The 12,923-nt window shown below is 38.7% G+C and overlaps 1 protein-coding gene and 1 long non-coding RNA gene across 7 annotated transcripts in view; one reads left to right on the top strand and one right to left on the bottom strand.

Moving 5' to 3' along the window:
- LOC140504227 (uncharacterized) overlaps nucleotides 1-3,071 on the bottom strand; it is a 62,267-nt gene extending 59,196 nt beyond the window's left edge. For 4 of the 5 annotated variants that reach the window (XR_011967008.1, XR_011967007.1, XR_011967009.1 and 1 more), the window contains exon 1: nucleotides 2,062-2,263. This is a non-coding gene — a long non-coding RNA (uncharacterized lncRNA). Of the gene's footprint in view, nucleotides 1-2,061; nucleotides 2,264-2,875 lie in introns of those variants that run through there. The other variant, XR_011967012.1, reaches the window with a different exon arrangement.
- GRIN2A (glutamate ionotropic receptor NMDA type subunit 2A) overlaps nucleotides 1-12,923 on the top strand; it is a 506,391-nt gene that overhangs the window by 96,951 nt on the left and 396,517 nt on the right. The window lies entirely within an intron of this gene.

Genomic DNA, 12,923 nt, shown 5'->3' with positions numbered 1-12,923 from the left:
TTCCAGGGGCATTGGCAATTTTACAAAATAAGGGGAATCAGCAGGGACCCCCGGGAGGGGACGGATGCTACTGCCTCTGCCTGCCAACATATAGAAGGACTGTTCTGAATGGGCAGAACCTATCTAAATAAAATTTTCACTCAGTTCCCTCCTTTGTATGCACCATAATCAGTTAACAATTTTAGGTTTAGCATTAAAACAGTAGCTCCAAATAAATTAGTTAACAATCTTACAACTTTTATAAATGATAATCAAATTGTTTTTGCTGTAACTTCTTTAACAGACAAAGGTAAAAATACCGGGTTTTCTAAAGTGCAGTTATAAAACATTATAAGACAGGGTCAGCAGGACAGATAAAATAACATATAAAGTAACATAACTGGGTTTACACAATTTTTCCAACATCTTTTAGTTTCAACAAAATTCAGATTAAAAATTGCTTTGTGAAATACCATTTGTGGATTACAGTGATCATTCAATTTTTACAATACAAAAGAATTTTACTACAATTTAGAAACACAATAGTAACACAAACAGTGAACTTTAGATGACATTAATTGCATTTCCAAACGATCACATATAAAAATCATTAGTAGAAGATTGAGCTTCCCAAATGTAGAGGCTGGCTGGCTCATAATCTTGTACTGCCCTGGCCCATTCTCTACTCTTCCCACAGTTGCAGAGCCTGCTTGTGGGGGAGTCAGGGATTTGGGAAGGGGGAGAAAGAGGGACTAAGGACTGGGGAGTGATGGGAGGAGTCCTGCACCTGAATTTAATGTCTGGGGGGGGCTATTTAGGAGGGGGTTTTGGTGGATACGGAGGAGGGTCCTTGAGGAATCTATGAGCTTCCTGATAGAGGTTGCTCAACTTTGGGGAACTTGTAGCAGAAGCTTCAGGCTCCAGTGGTATGGGAGCAAGGACTGGAGGGTTTGAGAGGAGAGGTTCCTCTGCTTGCCCAGAGGGTTGGGCTTCAGGGAGCCCAGGGACCCAGGGTTGTTGTCAGTGGGGTCCTAATATAGCTGCTGTGCCTGTCCCTTTTTTCTTTTGCCAAGTGGGGAAGGATAACTCAAATTCTACTATTCTTTAGTACTCTCTTACCTTGATCTGATCTGGGATGAGAGGAGTTAACAGAATATGCTAAAATGTTTTTATCTGTCCTAACTATTCCCTGCAGCTCTAGCTTGATGGTCAGTCAGGACTACAGGGTAAAAAATCTTAATGGTTCTAATTTTACTCAAGTAAACTTCACTTCTGTGTCTGTTCCTTAAAAACTTCTTTGAAAGAGAGAGCTATGAATCTGCCAGTAGAAGTAAGGGAGACTCTGGAAAAAGATCCCAGGGGTGCCTAGTCACCTTCTCTCTACTGGAGAGTTCAAAGGTTTATCTCTGAGGTGTCTCTTTTTTCAGATATATGCATTTCCCAATTTGCCTTAGAGCCAAATAGTATTAAGAAATTCTAACCTGTCTTAAACATCCAATTATGAGTGACATGTTTCACTTAAAATATGACCAGAAAAACTACCTTTTGGTTGTTTCCCATTATGCAAAAACTTTTCTCTTTTAGGTGAGGCATGAGATAATTAAATGCTAGTCAGTCTGTCTCTCTGGTATGAGGGGGAAATTGTCCCTTATTTCTTTCTTGTCTTTCCGCCCACCTTCACCACCTGGCCAGGGTTAGAAGGTAGAAAGAGAGAGAGAATTTTACCAGCAACTTTTCAACAATTTCCAAACCTTTTATGCTTTCCTTAAACTTTCTACCCATGCTGTTCTCCTTCTGATGGGCTTTGATTAAAACCCCTTTAAAACTGCACATACCTTATTTCTTTCTATTTGACCTGAAATTGCCTTTAGCAATCATATAAACTAAATAGTATAAGATATTTCTCTCTTTTTCTCTCCCATCCTCTCCTCTGAGGCTGCAGCAATCAGAGAGAGGGGAAGAGGGGGAGGGAAAGAGATAATTGCCCTCCAAAGTCCAGCTGCAAAGGAGCTGGCTGCACTAACACACACATACATACACACATGCACAGAGAACATATAGAGACAGAACACATATACATACAATGAAAAGAAGAATCCAGAAACTCAGAGAAGATTGTCATAAATCCTCTGCACAAATCAGACCTTTGGTTTCGCTCACCAGACCAAGTGGAGGCCAGGAAACACGTTCTTTACGGTCTTAGATACCAAATTTCCTAGGGGTGAATGGGGGGAGGTTGGCCCTTCCTTTTGCCTGCAAACCTTAGAGATGAATTTAGAGGGGAAAGGGGTAGTAACACAGTGCCTGTAGTCTACCAATCATCTCAAAGGCTTCCCAATGAGAGAACAAAGATTCACTGATCCTCACAATGCGTCCATTGTCTTGGGGGGGATAGTGCCAGAGACTGTTGAAGGCTCCACCCAATCCCCAGTAAGCCTTCCTAGGTGCTTAAGGGGTGAACCCAGACTCTAGGGCAAGGAGGGAGAGAGGGCTTGGGAAGCTTAAGGAAAAGGGGAAGAGAGGGGAATCTTACCTTGACTTGAAGAATGCTTGAGACCTCAGACTGTGTCCCCACATTGGGCACCAAAATATGATGAGAGCTAAAGGTGGAGTGTGAGACCCCCACAAAGACCAGGGTACCAGGGGCAAGTCATCTGGAGAAGAATTCACGGACTCAAGCATTGTTGAAGTCTAGGTAAAGATTTATTATGCAGTGGGCAAGAGTTCTTAGGGAACCTGCAACCTTAAAGGGGTACAGGGAAAGTTTATATAGGATATTCTATAGTATCACTTGTGCCAAATATGCTAATAGGTTTTGGGGTAGGATTAGGAATTGGTTGAGGAGTTAAAGTTAAAGGAACATGCACTTTTGGTATCTATTGAACAGGTATTTTACCTGAAATTCATTGAGAAATAGCCCAAGAGGGGAGCTACTTAGAGGTGTGGTTTTACTGCTGTAATGTCACTAAGTTGACCAATGGTCAGGGATGACCAGGAAAAATCAGGCTTCTCTCATCAATGTCTTGTTAGACAAGATAAATGAAAGGGAGTATAGGTATGTCCAAGTCTAGGATACATGTGATTGGTCAGTGAGTAGTAAATGTCATTATGACCCAGGGCACAGCCAGCTCAGCCAGTACATAACTGGTTCAGACTAATGAGTTCTATAGATGCAGCTGGCCACTGTATCAGGAAGGGAGACAACGGTTGTTGCTAGGGCAGCCTGTGACCTTGGGCTGTGGAGAAAGTGCCTGAGATAATGTTTTGAGGCTGGGAAAAAATGTGATTTTTAAAGAGAAATATGATTTAGAATTGGGGCCCAAGTGCATGCAGCCAAGCACCCCATCAAGAGGATTTAAGATCAGGACATAAGGTTTAGAATTAGAAATTACCTTGGAGATCAGTGATACTCTGGCTTTGATTTTAGACCTTCTTATGAGTAGAAAATTTCTGAGTGAGAATGTGCTATAGTAGATAAAGTGTTGGACTTGGTATCAGAAAGATCTGGCTTCCAATCCTGCCTTGCATTTATTAACTAGTATATTATATTATTATTATAACCATTATTAACTATGCAAGTCTGGATCAAGCCTAAGTTACTCCATATGGAAATGTGGTGATAGTAATGGCACCTATATAAGGTTATTTTATATAAATCTGGTGTATAGCTATATAAAGCATGTGCATGTTTTCTCCCCCTTTAAAATATAAACTTCCTGAGGGCAAGGTCTGCTTTCACTTTTTCTTTGTATCCTCAGGCCTCTGTGCAGTGGCTGACACATAGTAAGGTCTTAATAAATTCTTGTAGATTGATTGTTCTCTCCTATAACTATTGTGAGGCTCAAATGGAATATGTATAAACCAATTTTCAACTTTTAAATGTCACTGTGGATCTTATTAGGCAAGTCATTTTACTCCTCTGGGTCTTAGGTTTCTCCTCTGTAAAATGAAGGGTATGGACTAGATTTTAAAAGCCACATCTGGCTCTAAATCTATGATCCTAGTCCCATTTCTTCATTTCATTGATAAAGGAAACCCATGCCCTATGGACAAGCTCCTTGCCCAAAGTTAATAAGGTATTAAGCAGCACAGCTACATTCAAACCCAGATCCTTTGCATGCAAGTCCAAAGTCCATTTCATTACTCTCTTACAAAAACAGTGTAAATTGCATACGTTACTGATTAGGAGTCATGAGAATTATGTTTGTGCATGAATGACAACACACATTTTTTAAATGACTTTGAGTTTGGCCATGTGGCAGAGGAAAAAAAGGGCAGCATCTTCTTCTTTAGCAGAGGCATCTGTCCCCCCCACCTCTGCTGAAGTCCCAGAGTGGGGAAACAGGTTCCAGAATGCCACAGTACACTGATTTGCATTTAATTACTGAGAATGCTTTTTTATTGTAATGCTCCCTGATATATTAAAAGAAGCTCCTACTTGCATTAAAACACTGAGCCTTAAAGTATCTTTTATGTGGAACATGTGGAGTCATCTCAAAATAGGAGGTTGATTTTCATAATTGTTTTGCTAAGGTAGTAATTACGCATAATAATGCCCTTTGTATTCTTAAGGTTGAGGAGGACGTTGTTGGTCAGATGCATGAGGTTAAAGGTGGTGGTTTCTTTTTTTTTTTTTTAAAGCAGCTATTTCCTGCTATTTTTCTTTTCCTTTAAGAGTAACCTAGCAAATTGTATAAAACATATTTAGACCAGCTTAGTTACAAGATATACCTCGCCATACTTATCAGTCACCCCTCAATTCCGATGACACGTTACAACTTTGTAATACTTCTTGAGATATATGAAAAATGATAACCTTGTTTGGCAGGATCCTCTGATCATTAATATCAAGTAAGGCATAAAGAATGGGGTCCTGTGTTTACCGTATGTGTTTGCAACTCTCATGGAGAAAATTCTTGGTGGAGTCCAAATTAAGGAGGGATTCCCTATAGGTAGTGAGGTCCTCCAGCTGCTCATGTTTGCATATATCATACTGCTGTTTGCATTAAATTTTAGAGTATTGCATATTCTTCTTGAAAATCCCACATCATTGCAAAACCTTCTAGAAAAGATCTGTAACTATATGAGTTTGACCTAACCATTCACATAGTAAAAACTAAGTGGATGAAGAATAGCTATTGTTTAGATTATCATATGCAATTATATATTCAATAGAGTGCATCTGTTAATATGTAAATAATATGTATACATGTATATAAGAAGATCTAAATACACACATATATACATGCTTGTATTATGTACATATTTAGCACATATGTGTGTGCACATGTGTATTATATAAATAGACAATTAGTTTGGTTCAAAATGAAATAGGGAGAGACACTTCAGTTCCCCGTAGATCTCCCTGAAATAAAGGTCCATCCTTTTAATATTAACATGCTATCAATGTAGGTATCAATATACCTACAATTCATGGAAAACCAAGGTGAAATTGGAAATTGATACTCCATGTTATTTTGTGTTATTTATCAATTACTGATTGAGAATGATATCTACTTACTGAAATCAGCCCTTAGGAATTAGTTTGATTTAAAAAGACAGTTTGACTTTTTAACATAAGAGCCTGTAAGATACTTTGACTTCTTTACATAGTTTAATTTTCCTATTTCTCTGGGCTACAACCTGGACTCAATCTCTCTTATTTCAGAAGGAAGGAGGAAGGATGAGTTGATGTGGTCATAAGATATTCTGCCTGGACATAAGCCTAGTATTAGACCACTCTGGTGTAGAGAGTTGCCTAACACAGGGTTTTCCAGATGTTACAACCCTCTTTTGTAAGCAAGTCAGCATTATTATATCAAATATAAGCCGACCTTCTACTTTTACCAACTGTATAATAAACTGCTTTGTCTGCTCTAGTGCATCCCAGGTCACTGAAGGGCTTGGGGTCTCACTTTATTGTCTATTGCTAACCTTGTTAATAAATTGATCATACTTAGAACTTTGTGCCTCAGATTCACTTGGGATACCATATTGCCCAAAGAATGTAAATGAGTATTACTCATAAGGTGATAGACAAGCACATGGTGAGTATGAGCAGATTATGATATATAAGAAAAGAAATGGAATTAAGTATTTCATCATAGAAGCATGTGATTGAAAAGAAACGTGCTGAACATGTGGTAAATTTGAGTCATGGCTGATGGACAGTTGGTATATTCCAATAGCACCCTACTGAGGGCAAAAGAAATTGGGAGAGGTCAATAGAAAAGATCTCCTGTGGTGGAACTTAGGAGAAGGCATGGGTAAAAGCTGCCATGAATTGGTAGATGTAGATGGTCTGCAATCTGTGATGTCAAAAAAATTGAGGAAAGCTCCAAGTATATGGATTGCATTTCTTGTGGTAGAACTTACAGGAAGATGTGAGCAAGAGCTACGCTGAATGGATAGCTATGGATAGGTGGCTATCTGCATTGCTGGAGTGAATATCTACATTGATGATATCACAGAGTCATTTTAGCATATGAGAGTTACTAATGGGTTATATTGGCAAGGATGGGAATGAGAAGAGAGTAGGATAGAGTAGGGTCTCATCTCCTAAAGGCTACTCTTAAAATATACAATCTTAGGGTGGAGGGAAGTGTTGGGAGAATTCTTCCTTTCTTTAACCTTAGCAAACTTAGCAAATTGCCATTAGTAGCCTATTTAACGAAGGTTGATTTTCCCAGGGAAGGCAAGTAATTTGAGTAGTCTGATTAAAGACAAGGAAGACTAAGTCCAAGGTGAAAGGTAACTCTTGGATTGGTAGAGAATATCAAAAGAAAGAGGGGTCACTAAGAAGGGGAAAGCGATAAAAACAGCTTTGAGGTCATATTTCATCTACTTCACTACTTTGCTTGGGGATGATCATGAGGAGGACATTAGGAAAAGGAGGTTAGGAGAATGTCACTTACACTAATAAATTACACTCTCCCAGAATACTGACAGTACCAAGAGTTTGTGTTGCTTATCTTGAAACTTAATCACAGCTTGTCCATTGGACTGCTTCTCAGGTGTATCTTGTCCCCACAGTCTGTCCATTGGACTGCTTCTCAGGTGTATCTTGTCCCCACAGTCTGCCCATTGGACTGCTTCTCAGGTGTATCTTGTCCCCACAGTCTGCCCATTGGACTGCTTCTCAGGTGTATCTTGTCCCCCAGACAGACTTTAAGGTCATTGTTTCTTTTGATCCCCTATACCATCTTACACAGTGCTGAGTGTGCGTGTGTGTGTGTGTTCATCCTTCATTGCCAAAGAAGACCATGCCATCAGAGAAATGATGAGATGACTTGCATTTGACTTTGTTTTGAGTGAGGGAGGGCTGTGCAGGTCACCAGCCTCACTTCTCCAGAACCATCTGAATTCAGCGACCAGATATTCATCAGGATGACTGGAGATGAGCCAGGATGAGGCAGTTGGGGTTAAATGACTTGCCCAAGGTCACACAGCTAGTGAATGTCAAGTGTCTGAGGTGAGATTTGAACTCAGGTCGTCCTGACTCCTGCACTGGTGCTTTATCCACTGAACCACCTAGCTGCCCCACTGATTAAGTAGAAAACACTCATATCCTTGTTGAATGAGATTGTTAGTTAATATTTGAAATCAGTACATACTATTTTGAGTATCAGGCTAGGAGTCAGGACAATCATGAATAGAGATTTTGGAGAGAGTTTTACAAGAGTTCTGAGGTGGGGAATGTATTTCTTACTGATTCAAATGGGCCCTAGAAGGGTGAGTAAATTTCAAAAAGTGGAGATGGGATGGGGTGCATTTCAGGTATATGGAATGGCATGAAAAAAAGCCTGACAACAAAAATATGTTGGGATATGTTTAGGAAATAGTGAATGATTTAATTTGACTGCAGTATAGGATCCATGAGGGGAAGAGTGGAAGATTAGACTGGTAAGATAGTATGGAGTTTCTGTCTTTGCAGCTTTGGTACTTAGCATGGTGCCTAGAGCACTGTAGGTTCCTAATAAATGCTCATTGGTTGATTGAAGGTAGATTGAGGAGGATTATGGATACTTAATTTAGGAATTTAATCTTATTCAATAGGTATCAGGGGCATTTACAGCTTTTGATTTAGGAATTAATACAATCAGAACCATTCATTAGGAAAATCACACAGGCAGTAGTATGTTAGATATACAATGGGGCTTAAGGATTTTGTGTGAAGCCTTCATTCTCCCAGCTAGCTGATAGAATCATAGAAAATAAAAAAGCAAGAGAAATAATGGTACTGATGTGCTAACAGAGTGCCCAGATAGTGTCTATGCATTGTCATTCTTTTACAAAATTTGAAAAAGTTCTTTGAGTTGGAAGAAAAGCTGAAGGATGAGTGAAGACTAGTTATATCCCAAGTGGTTCTTAAAAGACAAGTCTAGGGAGCAGTTAGGTGGTGCAGCCAATAGAATACCAGTTATGGAGTCAGAAGGACCTGAGTTCAAATTTGGCCTTGGACACTTGCTAACTATGTGACTCTGGGCAAGTTGTTTAACTTCAGTTGTCTCCCCCTGCAAACAAATCTACCGGTACTTGAAGCACTTCAAGAGTTCCAGACATTTGAGATCGGAGCAGCTTTGTAAAGTGTAACCTATTAGAAGGCAATGGGATGTAGGAAGGATTTTCAATTCTCTTACTACCTGAAATTTCTTCATATATCTCTGCAGCAGAGACAATTCCAACTGGTGGTATAGCCAAAAATTTTGAAATAGGTCCTTTAAATACAGAAAACCCTTGACATTCCTCAAATGGACCCCTTGCTAAACCTAGGGCAATCCAAATAGAGGTATAGAGGTTTGTCCTTAGGACAAACAGGCCAATTTAGAAAGGGGTTAAATTCAGAAAACCCCCAAAAAGGCATAGGGCTCCCCCAAAGGAATTAAGCACTTTGGATTATATACTGAGGGTTTCTAGACCATCAGACAAAACTTACTCTACGGACCTATAGTTGATAACAATTTCAGACAAATTTCTTGGAATCATATCACAGTAAAGCAAGTATTCTACATTTCCTCAAAAGTAAAAAAAAAAAAATTAGCATGAATTAATTCCCACAGCATGTTCTAAGAAAGTCACTAGGCAACCGTGTTCTAGAATGGAAACATCCATGTTGCTTATATTTGTTTCCATACTCATCATAGCCAAATTAATACAATAGATGTCAGTACTAGGGATTTTTTTGATGCAAAAATTATCTCTCCAAAGTAGTCTGATTCCAAAGGAAACACCTAGAAAAGTAACTGTCCACTCACAGGTTAAAACAAGTTAAAACAGGTTAAAATAAGATAATTTTTTTTTAGTGAAATGCAAGGACATTTGAGAAGAGTACAGGATGATAAGTTTCTCCATGTAAATGTGTAGGATACCCAACCATATTCTATAGGAACCCCCTTGATACAATTGATCCTTGTTATCTACCCCCATCCCTACCCCAACTCACAGTTGCACATAAGTTAGTTACCCTGTGGTATTAATTTTTATCTTGAGGGGAACTGTGGGCTTAAACTCATAACACTATATAAGCTCATGAACACTTGTGGCCAGGACAAGTCTGACATGTGGACCTGCAGAGTTCCAATGTCTTTTCTTTTCTCATGGTGTCCTCATAGGCTAAATACCTCTACTGGCTGGTCTGCTCAGGTTGGATTTGCTCCTCTCTATGGCTCGATTCCCAACTGTCAGGGATTCTTTCTTGATTCTTGACCAAATCTGCTCCTTCTTTTATAGATGGACTGAATTGGAGAGAGATTAGAAGCAGAGAAAATAGTTAGGAGGCTATTGCAGTAGCCCAGATGACAGTAAAGACCTGAGCTAGGATTGTGGCAATAGAAATGGTGGTAGTGGTAGTGGTGGTGGTGGTGGTGGTGATGTGAGAGATATCACAGAGTCAATCAACAAGAATCTCCACTGAGTAGTTGTTGAGGAGGAATCAGTGTTAACTATGGTTTTGATCTTGAAGGTTTCAGAGAATGCTAAAGAAAATATTTAAAGAAAAATCAGGGGGAATAGCAGGTTTTGGGGAAAGGATGAAACATCAGATCTGATGACCCCCTCTTCCTCCTGATGACTCACTTGGGAACAAATGATATCACCAGAGAGAACAGAGAAAACTCTGTTAAGAATTTTGAGATTCTGGGCAATACACTGAAGATCCTAAAGCACAGGTGGTGTTTTCCTCATTACTGCTGATTCAAAGTTGAGGCTTCAGAAAAGAAAGATAGATATGGAAAATCAACTTCTGGCTAAGGAGCTGGTGCTTGGGAATTGAATATGAGTTTGTGGTGGTTATTGTTCAGTCATTTCAGTCATGTTCGACTCTTTGTGTCCCCATTTGGAGTTTTCTTGGCAGAGATACTGGATTGGTTTGCTGTTTACTTCTCCAGCTCATTTTACAGATGAAGAAATGGTTATATGATGAGTTTTGGATAAAATGTTTGAGGCTGGATTTGGATTCAGGTGTTCCCCATTCCAGATCTGGTACTCTATAATATTATAAAATTATAGGATGAGAAATTTAGAACTGGAAGAGACCTTAGAGGTAATTTGATCTAATCTTCATCCCATTTTACAGAAGAAGAAACTGAGGTACTGAGACGTTAAGTGAATTGCCCAGGGGCACATGGGCAGCAAGTGCTTGAAGTAGGATTTGAACCCAGGTCTTATTTACTCCAAGTCAAGTACCCTATTATTACTATCTTCCATTTTTATAGAGAATGAAAATGAAGCTAAGGTAGTAAGAGGTAGGTAGGACAAAGACTTAAACTTAGAATTTCTATTGAAAGTCCAGGTGCCACATGACAAAGTAATGACCAGTTCAGATTACACACAGCAGGGCTATTACTTTCCTCGTCTTGAACATTTCCTTAACTATAAAATGGGGACAGTAATAACAACTACTTCACAAGGTTGTTGTGAGGATCAAACAAGATATTATTTGTAAAGTGCTTTGAACACATAGTAGATATTTCATAAATGCCTTTTCCTTTCCTTCTACACCTATATCTACATATATAGATACAAGTATAGATATGCCTCTCTCTTCATATATGTATATATATGCATACATATATACTTATTTTATCTATACATACATACATATACACACATTTACTGTATGCCTGCAACCTTGTGAATCTGATTAATTAGGTATTAATTTGAACAAAGAGAGGAAGGAAAAAACCCTGCTCACATAGATATGATTAACTGGATTATCATGGAGATGAACAAGTATAATATTGCAAAAATAATAGAGTAAGCATTTAGTAATTCCCAGAAAACAATATGCACGAAGGGAACTAGCAACAAAAACTGTGATCTCAGATGTCTGTATCCAAATGTTCCTAAACAGGGTGAACCTGAGATCGTAACTTGAGAAGAGATAAATTTGTCCTCCTTGGTATCACTGAGATTTGGTCTCAGGGACTCACTACTGGGAGGTGGCTCTGAAAGATGGTACCTTATTCACAATGAACAGAATAGAAAAAAGGCAAAATGGGGTAACATTATATTGTTTTTAAAAGCTGTATCTCTCTCTCTCTCTCTCTCTCTCTCTCTCTCTCTCTCTCTCTCTCTGTCTCTCTCTCTCTCTCTGTCTATCATCTATCCGTCATCTGTCTGTCTATCATTTGCCTATTTATCTATCTCTCTATCTTTAACATCACAGTCATTTTTGGATAAATATCTTATAACTTTCTTCCTGTAGCTCAGCAAGGCTTCTCTTTTAACAAAACAAAACAGTTACACCTATTGACAAGGCATATGCAGTGTCCCACACTCACAGGCCTCTACCTCTTCAAAGAAAGGAGGGAATACATTTCCTTATTTCTTATCTGGGGCCAATATTGGTCATTACAGTTGCACACTGTTCAATTTAATTCTAAGGTTCTTTCTTTTGCTTCATATTATTTTAGCCATTATCTATATTGATTTTCTATTTTTTTCCCCTTTTCTTCATTCTGCCTCAATATCCCCCTATTTCTCAGAATCCCTTGTATTTATCACTTCTTTCTTCTGCATAGGCACAGAAATAGACTATTGTGATCATATATCATAGTTTGTTCAATTGTTCCCAAATTATTGGACACTTTATCCACTGTACCACCTAGCTGCCTGTGCAAAAGCAGAATGGGCTGCTTTGGTAGGCACAGAACTCCCTATCAATGGAGATCTTTAAGTAGAGACCAGATGATCAATTGTTGGCAGGATTGTAGGAAGGATTTTCATTCAAGTATGGGTTAGGTGGTTTTGATCTCTGAGTTTTCTTCCAGTACCAATATTTCATGATTCTTTTTTTTAACATATTGAGCTTATGTTGTCATAGAGACAATACTAGACACTAACTAGCTGTGTGACCTTGAGCAAGTCACTTAGCCCTGTCAGCCTCAGTTTCCTCATCTGTAAAATGAGCAGAAGAATGAAATGGCAAGCTACTCCAGTATCTTTGCCAAGAAAATGGAATCATGAAGAGTCAGACATGACAGAAAAATGACTAACATCAAAAGGAGACAATATCCATGTTAAGCTGTTCAGGTAGTTGGAAATAAGGATCTAGAGCTTGGGAGAGAAAATAGGGTAAGGATATATATTTGTAGGTTAGACAGATAAAGGCTATGAGATTGGATTCGTTCACCATAGACTAGATGACACACCAAATAATCTCTACACTTTAAATCTTATGTCTTTACACTTTCTAAGGTCTTTGTAGCTTTAAATTTTTATTTCATTAAAAACAATCTATAGAGAGAAAAAGTTGAAGATATAGTCTTAGAAAATGCAGTGTGAAGTAATGAATAAGGAAGACCTGGAGTCAGGAAGCCCATGATTCTAATCTTGCCCCTGGCACTTAATAGCTTTGTCCTACTGGTCAAGTCATTAAAACTGTATGTGACTCTATTTTCTCATCTATAAAATGAGAGAGTTGGACTCGATAACCTAGATAACAG

This window comes from Notamacropus eugenii, chromosome 1 (genome assembly GCF_028372415.1).
Source record: "Notamacropus eugenii isolate mMacEug1 chromosome 1, mMacEug1.pri_v2, whole genome shotgun sequence".
Lineage (NCBI taxonomy): Eukaryota > Metazoa > Chordata > Mammalia > Diprotodontia > Macropodidae > Notamacropus > Notamacropus eugenii.
This window is presented reverse-complemented; position numbering and strand designations above follow the sequence as displayed.